Below are 18,206 nucleotides of genomic sequence, written 5' to 3' on the forward strand. Positions count from 1 at the left end.
GCTCTGAAGGCCTGTCGGTACAGGTATTAGGCATATCCGTGCTCATACTGTGACCGGAAATAACGGGTGCACGCGTGTATAATTCAGCAATACATACTGTGTCCCGTGGCAATAGCCCCTCCCCACGCTTGTTATGCTTCACTGCAATAATTTTGCGTATGCTTCACGAAGTAACATTTCTGTACGGAGGCGAAGCTGACTTTCGGGAACTGGCATTATGCAACGCATCGTGCTTTCCAAGCTTCTAAGCCAATCGCGAGGCCGTGTCCGTGCCACTGCTGACAGCAGCGAGTTCTTTCAATAAAGAACACCGCACCCAACGGCAAGAAGCTTTATAGCGAACGTTGAAGCAGCTAAGCCCAGCGTTGCCGCAGTGGTGGCTACGGCTGCCAGCGGATCTGCGTGCGAGAGCGCCAGTTTGAGGCGGCGAGGTAATCAAAATGGCAGCAGTGCTGGCTTTGAATAATTCCGTTTCAGACCTGCGATCACGGTAAAACATCCGGAAAATCGGAAGGCGAAGTGTTCTTGCGTCCGAAATTTCAGACGTTCTGATACATTGACTCTATGGGGTACGGTGGTGGTGCCGCGAAGCCGTCCAAATTATCGGGAATCCGGAAAGTCGGTCGTTCACTGTACACTGGCAACTCCTCCAGCCGATGACAGGACATCAAAGACAATTCATTATGATTCCTGTCTGTTACTGGAGCCAGCATTACCGCGACTTTTGACCCTTTCAATAAAATTACAGCTAATTTTCCCTGATACAGGCACAAATTCCCAGTTTTGCCGGTTGGTAGATGTGGTATCCTGTGCTAACTTCTGGTTTCGGTTTTGGGTCTTTACATCAGGGCGGCACTCAGCGCCAAACGCTGTAAGTTGCCTTCCTGCTTCCCCTCGGAGAAACAAAAGTGCATTCTTCGTCTGGTCCCGACTGGAGCAGTCCGGCTCTTTTCTTGCGGCGCTGCGCGCCCCAGCCGTTTAGGCCTCATGCCGTAACCCTTTCGTCCGGCCGCCCCGTCGAAGCGACAACAAACTGGCGACGAGGTAAACCATTACTCTGCTTCCTACGTGCCCTTGCCGTACTTCTGCTCCTCATCCTGCTTCCGGCATGCAAGACGCCGGAATTTCTAGAATGCAGCTACAGCAATATTAATGACATTTTATAGCTCTATCCTTCACGAGAATGGACATACTAATGACTGTACCCTCGCAGAATACTGGGAAAAGCTTGTTATAAAGTCATGTACTGCCCCTAAACCAGCATGAGAAACCACATTTACTATTTCATGTGCCCATTCCAGTGACCTCCAAGCTAAATGAACACAAAAATTTTATAATAAAGTAGCCTTTCAATAGACAAATTAACTTACACAAAGTTGAAGTGAAAAACACTCATGAAATATTTATTGAATGACCTAAATTGATTACTGTCATGCAACACCGCTTCGCTGTACAGCATGCCAGGGTTTTATGCAGCGTCCTTTGCTTGCTTGTGTTGTTTTGAAAGTCTGAGCTTAGCACTACTGTCTAGATGCTCTTTGGGTGACTTCCGAGGCTTTTGCGACCAGCAGCTTGATTTTCCATTCCGTTGCGCACTATGTCAGACACTCCTTCAAGATCGCTGCACTTTACGCGCACTCAGCCAACTCGCCCATTAAATACTGAATAGTATGCCGTATCAATGCAGTTTTGGATGCTATTGTATGCGCTGGCTGCCAATCAGATGACATCAATCTGCAGCTAGGCCCAGTAGAATAACGGCGTCTGTAGTGTGCCGCTTCAGACGCAATGGGTGGTTCTGTTCGTGCTGGCCGTTTGGGTAGCACGCCATCATCCGCCATCTTCAGCCTCTCATTCCATTGATGCTTTTTTTTTTTACTTACGCTTGACATGTCCTCTTTAGGCCAGCATCTGCTGACACACCACAAGACGAAAAGACAGTGCGTCAGCCGGGGTGAACACACGCGAAAGCAGACGACCCGCGCAAACCGGCAGCAACGGCCATAGAGTTTCCTGCAATAATTACTAGAGGGAACTCTGGCACTGCAATCGTTCAGCCACCATGGGAATGATGGGAAGTACACGAGTTCGTCTGAGCTTCTTCCTTGTGGATTCAGACGACCTTGCGGCTTTGTTCATTATGCTTCATATGCCTTTATTGTCGTAAATTTCAGAGCAATCTATACTTTTCGATGCGCAGAAGAACGCTGCGAACATGCACAATCACTACTAATTGCAACAATTCAGGTTGTTGAGGTGGCCAAATGGGAACGCACCAAGTGTCTCAAGGCACCTAATTGCCCGCGATAAATTCATAAGGGCATTTTATGTCGCTTGCCAATGCATGCATCTGTGGTGTAATGGTTTCAATATTGGGCTTCTGTCCAGAAGGTCTCGTGTTCGAATCATGCTATCAGACAATTTTCATAATGTTTACTTAAATATTTATCACACAGTAAATTGTTGAAAATTACGAGTTTACGAAGCCACGAAGCCGTCTGAAGCCAGAAGGATGGAGTATAGGCAAATCCATGTACTTTTCCCAATTCCCACGATAGCTGAACCGCCCCCATTGCAGCTCCAGCAGACACTAGTGCCAGAGTTCAGTCTAGTAATTATTTTATGAAACTCTAGGGCAACGGCAAAGACGGCAGTGCATGCAAAACAAAAATAAACAAAATGGACGCTTTGGTCACGCCAGCCAATCGGAGGCACAAGACGGGGGCTCGCCTTGTATGCGTGTGGTCCGCCCAATCAGAGGCTTGAAGTCACTCTTCGGAAAAGTGGCGAGAGCAGTTTCGTTTGAGCAGCGCCAGTTTGAGCCAGTGCAAAATGCGCACAAAGAAAACAGCATCAAAACATGGACAAGATGGCAGCTGGCGGCTGCGGTCACTGCACGCGCTGCCTGGCGCAGGGTGTTTCGTGGTTCCCGCGGAGTTTTGAAAGCCGATTCTTTCCTATTTACAGATCGAAATCAGCGCTAATAATTTTAGGAGAGGCGCTTGATGGCACAAACATTCCTAAAATGCGTTTTTCTCAAAATAAAATTTTTTGCTATTTTTTACCATTCTACGAGGGTTGATCCAGAAGTAAGGTTCCCAAAGAGCTCCAGCCACACAGGAAGGTGCGAGGTGAAATCCAGCAACACTGCTGCGCGCGGCTGTTTCCCCACTCTCGATTCCTTCCTGCCGCGCTTCGCTGCGCCACTCATTCTTAGCCCAGCAGCCATGCGATATTGAGGTTCCCATTCTTGATCCCGCCAAATGCGAGATTCGTTCCGTAATTAGCTTTTTGCACGCCAAAGGGACTCCACCCGTGGATATTCATCGTCAGTCGACAGAGGTGTATGGCGACAAGTGTACGACCATTCAACACGTCCAAAAGTGGTGCAGGGAGTTTAGTGCCGGCCAGACGTAAGTCCACGTTGAAGAATGGAGTGGAAGACCATCAGTTTCGGAGGTGGTTATCAAGATGGTCCAACGCGAAGTGCTTCAGAAGAGGAGGATCGCCTTCCATGAACTTGTTGCTCAGATTCCTGGGAGTTCTTACTGTACAGTGGAAAGAGCTCCGACTGAAAAATTGGGGTATCGCAAGTGTTGTGCTCGATGGGTACCGCGGCTATTGACATCAGACTACAAAAAGAAATGCCTTGACTGTGCTCGCCAGTTTCTTCAAAAGTGTCAACAAGATAAGGAAAGAGTGCTGGACTCCATTATTAAAGGGACACTAAAGTGACGAATGATTTCTGCTGCATCAGTAAATTAGCTTTCTACAACATCAAAAACACCACTCTTACAACGATAAGACGTTTGGCAAGCCAGAAAAAGCGCAAGAACGACATACAAGTGGCGACGCCTACTTAAGTTCCCGCACCTGGTGGCTGTGACGTCATGGATTTTTATGGCATCTTCTGGGGCCTACAAATTATTTATAGCGGTACAGATTGACTACATTGTGTTCTAAGGGAACAAAATATTAAACATGGCAAGTTTCGGGAACCATTACTCGGCCAACGCGGCCCTAATGCGAAAACATACTTTGGAATCCCTGACGTCACGCTGACGTACCGGCGCTGGAGTTCCAGCGCGAAATTCAAATACTGATACTTGGACCTTCATTTTCTCATCTAATAATCAAACTATTTTTTTTAAATGACTGCCTGCAGGGTTCTGAAACAATGCTTCATTAGTCTAAACTGATTTATTGTTTCGCTTTAGTGTCCCTTTAAGGGAGACGAAACGTGGGTGTTTCATTTCACTCCCAAAAAGAAACAAAAATCCAAATAGTGGTGGCATCACTCAGAGTCACCAGTCACAAAGAAGTTCAAACTAACTCCTTCTGCTGGCAAAGTCATGGCCAGTGTTCTTTGGGATCGTAAGGGGATACTGCTGATCGATTTCATGGAACGTGGGACAACAATCAATGCAGACAGTTATTGGGCAACACTAAGAAAACTCAGGCGAGCTATCCAGAACCGCCGGCGAGGACGACTGGTAGCCGGTGTAACGCCGCTTCCCAACAACGCCCGACCTCACGTCTCCAGTCAAACCCAGGAACTTTTGACAAACCTTGGGTGGACTGTCATGCCCCACCCACCGTACAGTCCAGACCTTGCGCCTAGTGATTATCGCTTGTTCCCCAAGTTAAAGGAACATTTGAGTGGCCAACGCTTCCGGAGCAACGATGAAGTCAAAGAGGAGGTGAAACGCTTCAACAGGTCGGCGGCGGAGTTCTACGACATGGGATACAGTAATGCATAGAAAAAGATGCCGATTATGTAAAAAATAGAGCAAAGTTTCATCTTTCCGATTATGTAAATTTCTATGAGAATAAACAATGTTGTCTATTTCTAAAATTGATCGGAACCTTATTTCTAGATCAACCCTCGTAGAACCAACATTACCTTGCGTGCACCACTGCTGTTTGTCTGCATAGTACACACAACACACAGGGAGACGTCTTTGCTTGAGCTGTTGTCGTGCACAATTGTTCATAATCTCCATGAGGGTTGAGCATTATCAATGCCTCACATGACACATTGTATCGTGGCAGAAGTGTTAAATTTTAATTGAATTACGGGGCTGTACATGCCAAGCGCATGATCAGATTAAGAGGCATGCCATAGTGGCTGACTGCGAACTAATTTTGACACCTTGGTGTTCTCTAACGTGCACCTTAATATAAGGGCACTAGCATTTTTGTGTTTCGCTCCCGTCGAAATGTGGTTGCCATGGTCGAGATTGAACCCACAGCTCGAGCAATGCTATAGCCGTCAAGCTATCATGGCGGGAACAGAAGCGTTCATTTTTATATGCAACCACTTCCATAGCGTCGCCTAGACCCTGCGGTGCTTTAATGTGGCTCTGCATGTGCATGCCCTGCATGAGTTGTTCGGCTGACAAATTTGCATGGTGTTTATTTTTCAGAAATAGCAGAAGCGGACTGTACCATGCCTTCAGTTAGCCTGCAACCACCGTTTCCTTGCCTCCTCAAGTCATCTTTGCCCTCTCCTGCCCTCTCCCACGTTAGTACAGAAGAAAGGCAAGTGCTGCAGTTTTTAAAATGCTTGTGGGGAGCTCCAGAGGGCATTGTGCACATGCCATGCAATGGAAAGGTCCACACGTTTTCTCGCATCACTTCTCTGCCATGCTCCTGCCATGTATATACATGCTCTGAACCACCCCCCCAACACAGCATGCAAGACAGCAATAGCGTAAAAGATGAAGAGGCAAAGAAAGCTTTGCTTTAATAAGAAAAAGTACCATCGCTGCCTCCTTTTTACATTGTGCATGATTATTATCACTGTGAGCGTCAGTCAGTGCATGGTATTCCTTTTTCTCCCTGCAGCTGCGTACAAATGAACCGTGGCAAGTCCAAGAGCATGACATATCTGCAGGTAATCGGGACATTCTCGTTTGCATGGAGTCACCGGCTTGTGAAAAAATACTATTTTGAGCATTTCTACTACGCTGATAAGGACAAAATTTTTTTGAACATTCTCAGATAGTAAAAGAACCTGAAACTGCTATAACCTTGAAACACGTTTTTGGGCCTAGAAATGCAATTATTTTCCCCCCGTCCCTCCTTCAAATTGCTAGAGTACCCTTTAAGTGGATCAGAAGCCTAGTGCACTTTTACAGAATAAGATCATGGCAAATTCTCTGCATAATGCACAATGTTGTCACAACAAAACTACTTAACACATTAAAAAGAACCCCCCTCATGAAACTCTTGAGAAGCTTTCTGCATTTTTCGCTTATCATGAAGTATAAGGAAACAAAGGATTAAGTTGAATAGTTTATCACATGCTATAGCTGACATAACAGTCTCACACACAAGGCATAGTAAGAATATAATGGGTGTCCATAAATTATTTTTACAACTTTAGACTTTATAAGTTTAAAACTGTACTGAATAATAACAAATGGCTTTCAACATGTGACAAGATAGCTCAAAGTTTTCTTGGTCCCAAGGTTAATGTGTGTGTGTGTGTGTGCGCACGTGCGTGTGTGTGTGTATAAAGAAAAACTAATTTGCAGTTTTTCTATCTGTGCTTACAGTTAGTCTGTAAGCACCAAATAAAAATCAGTGAGTCACTGCTTTTGTTTTTGCTCTCTTTTTCACAACACTGCACAAAGGTAAGTTCTGCACAGTCAGAAAGCACTTTCACCTGTATAATTTCAAGAGGCAGGACTGGCCTCAGCCTTCTTTAGGTAGGGCCATGACAATCGCAATGTTTTTGGCATGAGTACAATAACTGTTACAAAGAAATGGTAATTCTTCACTTCCCTTACAGGCACATGTCAATGCTTTGCTTTGAATGTTCTTGCTACTCATGCATGTCTGAAAAGTCTCCAGAATTGAACTTCACTCACACTGACATTTGGACCACATTAATGTGGCAAGTTTGTCATCAGTCATAGGTGAGCATTATTTGGCTACGAAAGTCGCCATAGTATATATAGGAGAGCTGTGTTTTCACATGACAAATTACAAAAACATGGAAAAGAGCCAAGGAAAAACCATGGAATTACAAAAAAAAAAAAAAAAAAAATGAGCTGTAAATGCAGTGGATATTATGCGTCTGTGTATCTGCTTGCTTTGTTATTGTTTGCATTCCAGAATCCTTTCCAACACTCCATATGTTTACAATCCAGCGGATGTCTACACAGGGGACGAGGGTACAGTTTCTCATGAAAAATGCACAACTTAAAGAGATCTAACAGAGAAGACAGAAAAACACTGCCAGGCAGCACAAGTCATAGGGTTATGTTCCTCACCAGCACTCTTTGTTTTTCTGTGCTCTTTTACACTATGCATTATGGCAAACCCTGTTTTATCTCCCCTTGTCCAGTTCACCTAATCATCTCAGAGCTACTAACTTATAGCACATATTTCCACACCCAAATTGTCATCTACAATAGCAGGTAAAACACTGTGCTTTTGCCACTGTTGCATGACACTTAGCCAGACCTCGTAACACCATAACATAGGTAAGTGTAGAAACGAAATGAGAAAAGAAAATTTGAGTTGCTCCGAGAACGTCTGCAACATTACACAGTTGTTGCAGTTGAAGATGCAACAACTTTAAATCAACAAACATAATTAGCTAATGCAACAAGAAAGCTAAGTCAATTATTTAGAGGATTTGCTTAGTGTTATAGACAACACATTTTTCAGCTGTTTACTTCCCAAGATTGGTACACACAGAAATCTATGCGAAGATGCAATTAGATCTCTAGCCCATAGCTCATTGGTACTGGCAAATGTCACCACACACACAATATTTACACTTTAGCAAAACAACAGGAAAAACCAAAACTGTATATAATCAATCCAAATAAAAACAAATGTGAAGCATATTCTTGACAACTTATGCCAGTAGTATGAATTTACAAACAAAATATCAAGCAAGTTATTCCTTAACTGGAAGTTCATGACAACCCTAATTAAGTTTCGGTCCGGCGAGCAAGTTAGTCTACAAGTTTAAACCACCGCTACGATCTTTCAATAGGCGATTATACACTAATGTGTCTGCTGTCCACGACGGGGATAGTTGTGTTACGTAACAATGCACTTTTTAGTAGATTTGATGTTTAGTTACATCAATGGACTGAAGGGCATCATATGCAAGATTTGGAAGGAACAATATGTTAAATACTGCAATTATTTTGTTTCATAGCCTGCGGTTCACTCGTCGCGCTCCCATTTTTCGAACCGTAGAAACGTCCAGTCACTTTAAAGACTGCAAGTTGCGAGAACCATTCATAACACGCCGCGTCACGTGCCGTGACGAAACGCGGCGAGTTCTTGTACACCAGAAAATACGCCTACGAGGCCGTCATGTTGCGTGCTCTTACCGTCAGTCTGTTTGGTCCATTTTATCACAGGTACTTGGTATCTGCACTGCTCTCCGGAAGGCTCCGGACGGTTGCACTGTTCTTCCCAGATCAGAAACGAGCGCGGCAGCACGGCTCCTGTACCACATGTACCGCGCCATCCCAAACAATCAGCGATATCACTCTGGACAAAGCAGCTTTCACAGGCGCAGCATCGTCACTCTCGCCTAAATTCGTCGCCGCCACTGAGCTGATACATCTCACTTACCCAAAAGATACAAGACATTTAACACATTACTTCTGGTTGTAAGTTAAGTACAATCGCAAGCGCGCAATTCTGGTACTCTCTCAACTGATGACGAAATCCACTAAGATTAGAGACATGAAAACACGAAATCACCGCAACCGGTGATCACGCAAGTTAGCGCAACTTGCTAACGAGTAAAAGACACTGGCTGCAAGTTTGACAGCAACAAAGAGTACCTCACTCACATTCGCCTGGCGAAGACAGCATATTAATAGAACTGTCGACGCTGCTACGCATGACGAGGTAGACTTCTTTTTTTCCATCGTTTTTTATCACCGATTTCTCCTCCAGCTGCAATCCTCAGAGGAACCATCATTCGTAAGCCTAAATTCCAGCTTCTCGTATACCGGAAAAATTCTTCCCCGACTGTCACGCGGTACGCAAAATGCAAGTGCACGCTGCCATGAACAGAAAATTCAAAATGTACTAACCATAGTTACTTTACTGATACGTGCTCCTGTTCTGACAGATGTGCGTGTTTAGTTTAGCCTACATCGCACCGCTTAAAGTACCCTACCCTAGCTAGCAAGCTCTCGCACCGAGGCACAGCGGGCCATTGCCATTCTGAGCTAAACAACCGATGTAGCGATTTCAGGACCCCTGGCGGTTGGCATGCACTAGATTGGTCATTGTTTTTTTCTTTGTGAAATGCAACTTTAAAATCGCGCATTTCATTTGTTATAAATACTAGCCATTTTTATGTATGCGTAACTGAGAAAACAGTGCAATGCAATTTGTTCAGTTTTTCGTAAGAGCCCCGATAGGACGTAAGTATGTTCAGATAAGCTATCTGTTCTTTTGTGACGCTAAATTGACAGCCAGCCTACTACAGTGATCACACTTCTGTATTTTGAAGTTAAAATTACGAAAACGTATGGGGCAATTTTGTCCGTCGAGAATGCGAACTTGCATTTACGCAATGACACATGACACCAGCAACACTGTTCCCGATCGCCGCTTTGTGACGTACGGTCGAATGGTCGGATGATTTGTCCGCTGAACGAAGTCGGATGCTCGGAGGTGGAGAAAGGAACTCGCGACACATCCGATACTGCTCATCCGCCAAATGCGGTAATCGGTTGTTGCGTGCTTGCATTTCTACAGGTTAGTGCTGACAGAACACATTGGTAGCTGGCTCGAAAATTTGCAACCAGTTACAGGAATTTAAAGGCTTAACCCATTGTCGCGTAACACCTAGCAGCCACACTTCGATAAATTCCGTTTGGATGCAGAAGACCGGGCATGTTTCCTTAATAGGTGAATGCGCGATAAAATAAGCCGAAGGCTGGCTTCACTGCTCATTGCGCTTTGGAAGCTTTGGATATGATTGTGTGCTTTGGTGTCGTTATACGTGTAGCATTCGACAATATGGATAGCTTGCAGACTGCACTAGTCATAGTGAAAGAAAGTTGTACGCCTAGCTGTTCTGCGAGATGATAGTGCAAAAGTAACGGTTCCTGAGATTTAGATTGTGGCGCGTGAGCGTTCTGTAAAGATAACATGCAACAAATAAAAACTTGTGCTTTTTCGTAGCGTGAACTCTCTTGTAATTCCAAGGCATGGCATCCGGCGAGGAGATCTGCGTAAGTTACCGATCTTCATTTATTGCATGCTTTGTTAGTCCGTGTAGCTTTGTACATGTACGACGCTAATGCATGCAAAAAGCGCCCGAGCGGCCAAGCTTGCACAAATGTTGCGCGGCTGTAGTATCGCGACTCGGCAGCTTATCGCCCTAAACAAAGTGTTTTCCGATTTCACGTGGATGCTGGGTTTCGTTATACCGGTGTCACACGGCGCACTTTCGATCGTGATCAAACCCGATCGGGATGGGGTCGCGATTGGCTCCCTTGCGTAAGCTGTAGGAGGAAGTCAATCGCGGTCGAGAATTTCGATCCGGATGGGGCTCGATCTCGATCGAAAGTGGCCGTGTGAACCAGCATTCATGTGGCCCAGCTGCCATAGCCAGAATCCGATCAGCGTTCACTTGTGTTGTGGATGGCAGGCAAAGCGCACGGACGGAGCATTGTCGGCTCTTGAAGTTACATGCGTCGTGTGCTGGCACAAGCTGTGCGTCATGTTACCCGTTGTTCTCATCCTTTATACAACGAAGGTGCAGCAAATATAAACGATTATCTTCTTATATATATATATATATATATATATATATATATATATATATATATATATATATATATATATATATATATATGTATGTATAATTTGTAGTAAGGGATAAACCAAGTATACATTATTTTTCCGCATACTTTCCCGAGTTAGAAACGCGTTTTTTACCAGCCGATCGGTAGGTTTTTGATCCCGTTATCACAAAATGAAGTAGATTGTGTCGGCAGTCAGTTGCTAACGTACTCGTCCACTGCATCGTCGTCGTCGGATCGTTAGCTTCCCTGAGCTTCTTTGAGTGGCACTAAGATATGAACGTCAAAAGGCAGTAAGTCAGGTTTATAGGGAAGGCATTTCAGTGATGCCCAACTCATTTCCCCAAATTTTGCACATGTGACAGCTGCAATATAGAGTCTGGCGTTGTCACGGGAAGAATGACTACATATCGGCCGGTCACGCCTTTCGCGGCGATTAGCAAGTTTAACCTCACTCAACAAAAGCTCACACATACGCAGCAATGATGTAGCGACTAAAGCCCCTCCATCCACGCGCCACCGCCGCTTTCCTGGTCGGCGGAAACGTGTATGGAGGGGCTTTAGGTGCGACGATCGTGCAATGTGCGAAATTCCGCGGTGTCCGCCCCACCCCCTCCTTTCCTCTCTCCCCCGTTAAAAAAAAAAAATATTGAAGCACTTTGTTAGCTGACAGCCGAGTCTTGGCTTTGACAGGGGCTGCCTTACACGTATTTCTCGACTACATGCTTGCTTGTTTTGACTCGGACGTCTAGTAGTGTACCCACGTTTTATCGCGCGTAACGATGCGATTAAAAAAAAAGCTGTTTGTGCAAACCGCGCTGAGAGCCGCTCACAAACGTGCCAACGTACCAACTTCTGTTCTGCAGCCAAAATACGGGTTACCCATTGGGCAGACATTTTACAGAGTCCTAGGCCCTTTATTATTGTGGGTTGAGTGCTTCCATAACGTATGCCACTCCTGGAACACATTTCGGAAACATTAGAGCGTCGGTCCCCCCCCCCCCTGAGAAGGCACGAATAACTTTAATGATCTGCACCGTAGTGCTCGTCCGTGGGCGACGATCACGGTTCTCGTTTTTAACCCTTTTACGGCCTTCCATAAACACCTTATGCCAGGCAAACGCACGCAGTTTTGAGAGTGTAATCGCCCATCTGTGCCGTCAATCAACGTAGAATTTCGGTTGGTGTTACTTCCTCGCAGGCAAGAAGCTTTATAATAATGTACTGCGCAATCGACGGGTGTACCTCTTAGAAATCGTATGAAGGACTACTGAAGAAATGTAACGACACCGGCCGGCTTCTCGCATGACTCGCCTACCTAATACGCACTCAAGCAGCAGCAGTGCGCTAATCGATAGCTCACACACTAGAACAGGTCTCGTTTAAATTTGATACACCGTCGTATCAAATTTGCTTACGTTGTATTTTTTATTGTATCAGCTGGCAAGATGAGTTCTGTGCCTGCGCCGACTTCTGTCTAGTTGCGAGTCGCGCTTAACGTGAACGCTTCTTTTGCCGGTTCACAAATACAAATCGGTGACGTGAATGCGTTTTGTTCAGTAGAAATAAAATATCGTTAAGTTACTTGGCTGTGACCATAACGAGATCGCGTCAGTAGCGTCGCCTTTCCTCTGCCACGCTCTTTCCATGTATATGCACGCTCTGAATACCCCCCCGTCGTGGGGTGCAAGACAGCCACAGCAGCATCAGCAGTGGAAAACTTGAAGGAAGAGGACAAGAAAGCTTCGCTTTAATATATGGTTCAAATGCTGGTCCAAGCAAAGATTAAATGTGAAATTGAACGTTGGTTGTAACAAATACGCGAGAAAGAGGAGGCCGTACCTAGAATATTTTGGAACCACATTAACTTATCAGGTAGGAAGTGTGGCACAATACAACAACTTATCCTAGAGAAAGGTAGAAACAAACTGGAAGGGGACATGACATCAAATTACATCCGAAAAGTAACAGCCGAATCATTTCAAGGCAATGACGAGGTGGCTTTCTTGGGGGAGAAAAGAAAAAGCATGAATGAGAACCAGACGGAAAAGGGGCTTGTGCTGAGCAATTTCAACTGGAAGAAAGCCGAAGAGAAAGTTCGCACAGCCACAGGGTTAGACGAGGTTCCCGTTAGGTTGATTAATGAGCTAGGACCAAAAAGTAACGAAGCTCTGTTGAAAGCAGTTGAAAAAGTACTTACAGGATAGGCGAACACCAGACAGTTGGCGACGAAGTAGAATGAACTTAATTTATAAAAGTAAGGGAAAGATAGAATTCACTCATGGACCATTGACCATTGCATCGATAATAGACTAGGTTAGCAGTGCAGGCGATTAAATTGAAACTGCAAGCATGGGCAGAATATATAGAGGCATATTCGAAGAATTTCAGAATGGCTTCAGACTATAGGTAGGCGTCTGGACGATAACTTAATTTTTTCTTGCTCAGTGTATTGAAATATCCAGGAAAGAAAAAAAAACCGTTATGGCTTTTTTTATCCATTACCGGAGCGTATGACAACGTGGACCGCAACGTTTTGTGGGATATACTGGAAGGGGAAGGCTTAGGCAACGACTGTATACAGCTTCTCGGGGAGATTTACTTAGGAAATAGCGTTTGCGTTGAATAGGAAGGGATGTGGAGCGAGGAGAAAGTTGATATCACCAAGGTACTGTGGCAGGGATGTTCTTTATCCCCGCTGCTGTTTATAATGTACGTGGTAAAGATGGAAAGGGCCCTAGGAGGAATCAGTGTCGGGTTTAATATCTCATACAAACAGGCGGGCACAATGTTAGAGCAGCAGCTTCCAGGTTTGTTTTATGCGGACGACATCGTACGTGTTGCTTGCTAACAGGTAAAGCGATATGCAACGTCTGGCTAATATCTGTGGACAGGAAGGTGAGAATATAGAAATGAAATCTAGCGTTAAAATATCAAGTTTTGTAGTATTAGGTGAAAACAGTGAACAGGCTGTGTCAATACATGGCCAGGAAGTACTTCGTTTAAAAGAATGCAAATACCTTGATGTATAGATAAACGAAGGCAATAGATATATGAAAACACAGGAAAAACCAATAATACCAAAGGGCAAAATAAACGCGGCCATAATGAAACACAAAGCGCTATGGGGATACAATAGGTACGAGGTGCTCCGGGGTATGTGGAAAGGTGTAATGGTTCCAGGACTTGCATATAGAAATACGGTTATTTGCTTGAAGTCAGGGGTACAATCAGGACTCGATGGTAACCAAAGGTCAGTGGGACGCCTCGCATTGGGCGCTCACGGGAAGACTACAAATGAAGCTGTGCAGGGTGATATGAGCTGGACTAGTGTTGAAGTGAGGGAAGCTCGCAGTAAAATTAATTGTGAAGAACGACTGAGGAATATGGAAGAAAGTAAAAAAAAAAAGGGGGGGGGGAGTGTTCAGGAATTCGTACTGGAATAACATTGATTCACATTGGAGGAAAAGAACTAGGAAGCTTACCAGCAAGTATGCGGCCTGTATGGTGAGCAACACAGCAACAAAGAACGTCAAGTGGAGTCTGAGAGGCTGAGATAATCTCATGGTTGGCGGCAATGGAAAAGAAACGTGCCATGAGTAACGAAAACGAAATCAGAAAAGAAACAATAACAACAAGAGCTTGATAGCGCAACCCACCGCTCTGTTTCAAAGGAGACGCTCATAGCATCCATCCATCCATTTCTCTCTTAGGCCTCGACACGTTCGAAACGACAAGCATCCTCGAAAAATCCGCAACGTTATTCATAATATGCTTTCGTCGAAGCGGCTTGATACTAAGCGAAAGCCGTTCAAAACAGTCATTTGTTATGAATTAAGCGAATTCTACAAAAGCAAAGCCAAATTCAGTTCAAAGAGCACGGTTGGGACCGCCGCCATGTTTTTTGCGTAAAATACGTAAGCCACGCAAAGACGAAGGAGGAAGGGAAAATATAGGATGAAGCATTATGTCACGCAGCCACCCTTGGCTAACGAACGCTCCGTGAAGCCACAGTGGTGGCCCAACACGTGACCTCTTGCCTCGAGGTCACGGAGCAAGCGAGATTTGTTAAGACGTTTGATTACCAGTAGCTATGCCAGTAGTTTTTATTCGGTGCGCGTTTGTTCGGCAGCCCTGCCGTCCATGGCTCTGCCTGCAGAGCTGGAACACTAAAACTAACCGCGCGCTTTGACGTGCAGTCACGTGTTGAACCACCAGGTTTGGCTTCAGTCGCGTCGCGGTATGTTCCATCCTCCTTTTTCCTTCCTCCATGCAAAGACGATAACTAGAGGCCGGATTCTTAGGCATTAAAAAGCGCGTTTTAGGCGCCAAAATTAGGCAGGCAGAACAACTTCTTAGGCCTCCAACGTCGCAAATATAGGCACAATAGATTTTTACATAAATGAAAATAATTTCAAACGAAGACGTGCGCGACCTGTATATACGGCAGGAAAACAAGAACTGTTATTGCTTATGATGTCACAAAGGCGCCAACAGTTGAACATAGCCGTGCAATTGTCCCATAAAACTGCTGGACTAATGCCGATCAATTAGCTTAATTCAACAAGCGCACTGTTCATACTCATGTTCAATTGCCACTGTCGCTTACTCGAGCGTCGCATATAGTGAAACAGGCATGAAAAAGAATAATTGAAAGCTGGAAATACTGATAAAGAAAAGGGATGTCATGTCTACCTGACGCAGTTGAATTAAGACACAACAAAACGGACAAATTATAAATGCGAGAGACGACGATTTATTAAGCAATTACCATGTTCTTGCATGAGGACTGTTTAGATACAACTCTGGCAATTTTCTCATATACAATGACACCCTCCGAATTGTACACGCAAGACGTCCGAATACTGCCAAATACAGTTCCGCTCATTTTGAAGTGCACATATTTGAATAAATCTGTTTGGAGAGCACGCGGAACGTAGTCTAAGAATCACTGTGAAAATTGTGGAAACAATAGCAAACTACCATCATCTCCATATTTTTCGATTCAAAATTGTGCCTCTTGTCACTGAGAATGAGCTTGTACGCTGAGAAGGAACGCTCGACATCGACAGATGTTATTGGAGCGTAGTTGTAGTTGGGAACATTCGATGGCTTAACCGACACTGGGATCCTAGAGTGCTCACCAGCAAGGACTCCTGAAATTTCTTAAAGGACAGAAAATCCCTCGTTGTTGTCCAAGACCGAGTGTAACTTCGCACGCGCCTTTTCGGCTACTGGTCCTTCAGGAACGGGGGCGATTCTTTGCTGTGCATGGAGAATTTGCGCAATGCTCGTAATTAGAGTTTCTCCCGAACTTTCAAGTTTCTTGATAGTATTTGCAAGGAACGTGAAGTTGGCGCACAAGTAGGCGAGGTCTCCTTGGAGGCTATCCACAGAGAGGACAGCTTGAGCCTTTCTGACTGCAGCACTCTCGTCACCTGAAAAGCCGTTAATCACGACCCAGGTGCCCGAAAAGTAGCAGTTGTAATACTCAACAGCTTCTAGCCATGTTCCCCAACGTGTGACGATGGGCTCTGGTGGAAGGGGTACGTCTGGCAACTTCTCCTTGAACGAGCGCACGCGAGCTGGGGCCTTCAGGAACACGGCCTTGGCTGAAGCAATGAGCTCGTTGACGTCAATGAAGTGCTTCCTCAGTTCACAAACACGGCGGGGCGCGTGAGCTAGGCATGTGGCACGCGCCATCTGCGGGTAAAAGGTCTTCAGACGATGAGCTGCCTTGTGCATGTAGGCTGCGGCGTCTGTGTAGAGCAACAAAACCTTGGTGTCATCGACTCCTGCAGGGTACAGAACCTTCAGGTATTCGTTTGCAAAGTATGCTATGGACTCCCCGTTCATTCTGTCCAAAGGCTTCGAGCACACAAGGAAATCCCTCGTTTTCCCATGTGCCGCAAGCTTCCCAGCTAGAAAGTGAGCGACAAAGCGCCCCTGGACGTGTGTTGTTTCGTCTACAGAAATCCAGATGCAGGAGTCGCTAAGCTCTTCTCAGATTCTTCTTAGCGTTTCTTCATACAAAGGCGGGAAGTAGTTCTTCTGCAACGTAGACTCAGACGGCACGTTGTGGTTGCAATATTTCTGTAGGAATTGTTTCAGTACAGGATTTTCAATCTTGACCCAAGGAATATTTGCAGCCACTAGGGCCTCGCACATATCGACATTGAAAGCGTTCGTCCTGTCGTACTTGAAGGCTGTTGTCAAAAACGACGGATGTTGATGGCTTGTCGCGCTTAACCTTTGCCAGGTGACCTTCCGTCTTCTCATGCTGTGCCAGATGGTACTTTTTCTCGGAAGGAATCTGCGCAAATGCGTTAGGATTTCTTAAATACGAAGCGTATATTCCATATCACAGCATCGATAAACATGCTAAAATACTAAGCATGCTGACATGCTAGCACAATATAAATAAATACCATAAGCACCAATAAACATTCCAACTTTCACAGCGAAGTGCTCGAACCTGCCTGCCGCGTCCCATTTGATGGTAGAACTGCACTTCATCAGAGGGCTGCCACGCGCGTCATGCGACCACAACGTACTTGAAGCGCAAGGAGAAGCTCAGCTTCCGCGCACGTAATAATAATTTGACTCAGCGCGTGCAGGGTGTGCGGCGTCAATCCGCTAAATTCCACGGTGGCAAGTATTAAAGCACCACTGCAGTGGATAAGGCACCGGAATCCAATCGGGTGCTAACATGGCGTGGCGTACCTCGGTAATTCTTGCTGGCATACACATGTTATTTAGCCGTGCAGCTACCAAATGGACCTCGCTTTAACGAATGTTTAGAGCACAGCATAAAAACATGCTCCGTACATCATATTTTTGAAACATCGTCTTTCAGTATCAACCGATCAATTGGTCGCTCGATCAACAAATGTCTCAAGGTTCACTTAACGCAGCACACAGGGACGGTACATAGAATTGTGACTCGCCACCACAAGGTTTCTAACACATTTCATCTCAATAACCTCAGTTGTATTGAATGTTTAGAACTTTATAAACAAAGCTAGTATGCAAAATAAGCAACGTTTGAACAAAACCAGGCACTCAAAGGAATGCTGTCTGCACATTTCGAAACAATACAGGTGCCTCCTTCATTTTCTTAGCGCAAGGGACAATATAAACGAAAGGAAACAACAGCGAATCCCGGCCATAACAGCTAGACGCTAACCAACGCGGCACAATGGACGACTTCACAGTTCCGGAATCAAATGAAACGCTCACGGCACGTAAAAAACACATCGGCTCACCTTTTACCCACATGGTTCGCAGAACACGGTCTCTCCGTTTATTCTGTAGCATGGTGAGTCAAGTGTCCACTGTCGAATAAACACACTCCTGGGTGCCTTTCTTTTCGGCATGGCTGAGAAGGGCGGATCGCTATGGGCG

At 45.2% G+C, this 18,206-nt stretch overlaps 2 long non-coding RNA genes across 3 annotated transcripts in view; one reads left to right on the forward strand and one right to left on the reverse strand.

Annotated features, from left to right (window-relative positions):
* Positions 1-1,376: 1,376 nt before the first annotated feature.
* LOC129380446 (uncharacterized) lies at positions 1,377-9,231 on the reverse strand. Of its 2 annotated transcripts, none has more exons than XR_008608473.2 (3): positions 9,078-9,231; positions 8,361-8,477; positions 1,377-1,911 (listed from the first exon to the last, which is right to left on the reverse strand). It is a non-coding gene; the product is annotated as an uncharacterized lncRNA (long non-coding RNA). The 2 variants fall into 2 exon arrangements; XR_008608475.2 differs by lacking the exon at positions 1,377-1,911 and adding an exon at positions 5,727-5,890.
* A 248-nt stretch (positions 9,232-9,479) lies between these two features.
* LOC140216205 (uncharacterized) overlaps positions 9,480-18,206 on the forward strand; it is a 54,869-nt gene continuing 46,142 nt past the window's right edge. Inside the window, exons 1-2 of the long non-coding RNA XR_011892900.1 lie at positions 9,480-9,750; positions 10,180-10,229. This is a non-coding gene — a long non-coding RNA (uncharacterized lncRNA). The remainder of the gene's footprint in view (positions 9,751-10,179; positions 10,230-18,206) is intronic.

The sequence above is a fragment of the Dermacentor andersoni genome, chromosome 1 (genome assembly GCF_023375885.2).
Source record: "Dermacentor andersoni chromosome 1, qqDerAnde1_hic_scaffold, whole genome shotgun sequence".
NCBI classification, from domain to species: domain Eukaryota; kingdom Metazoa; phylum Arthropoda; class Arachnida; order Ixodida; family Ixodidae; genus Dermacentor; species Dermacentor andersoni.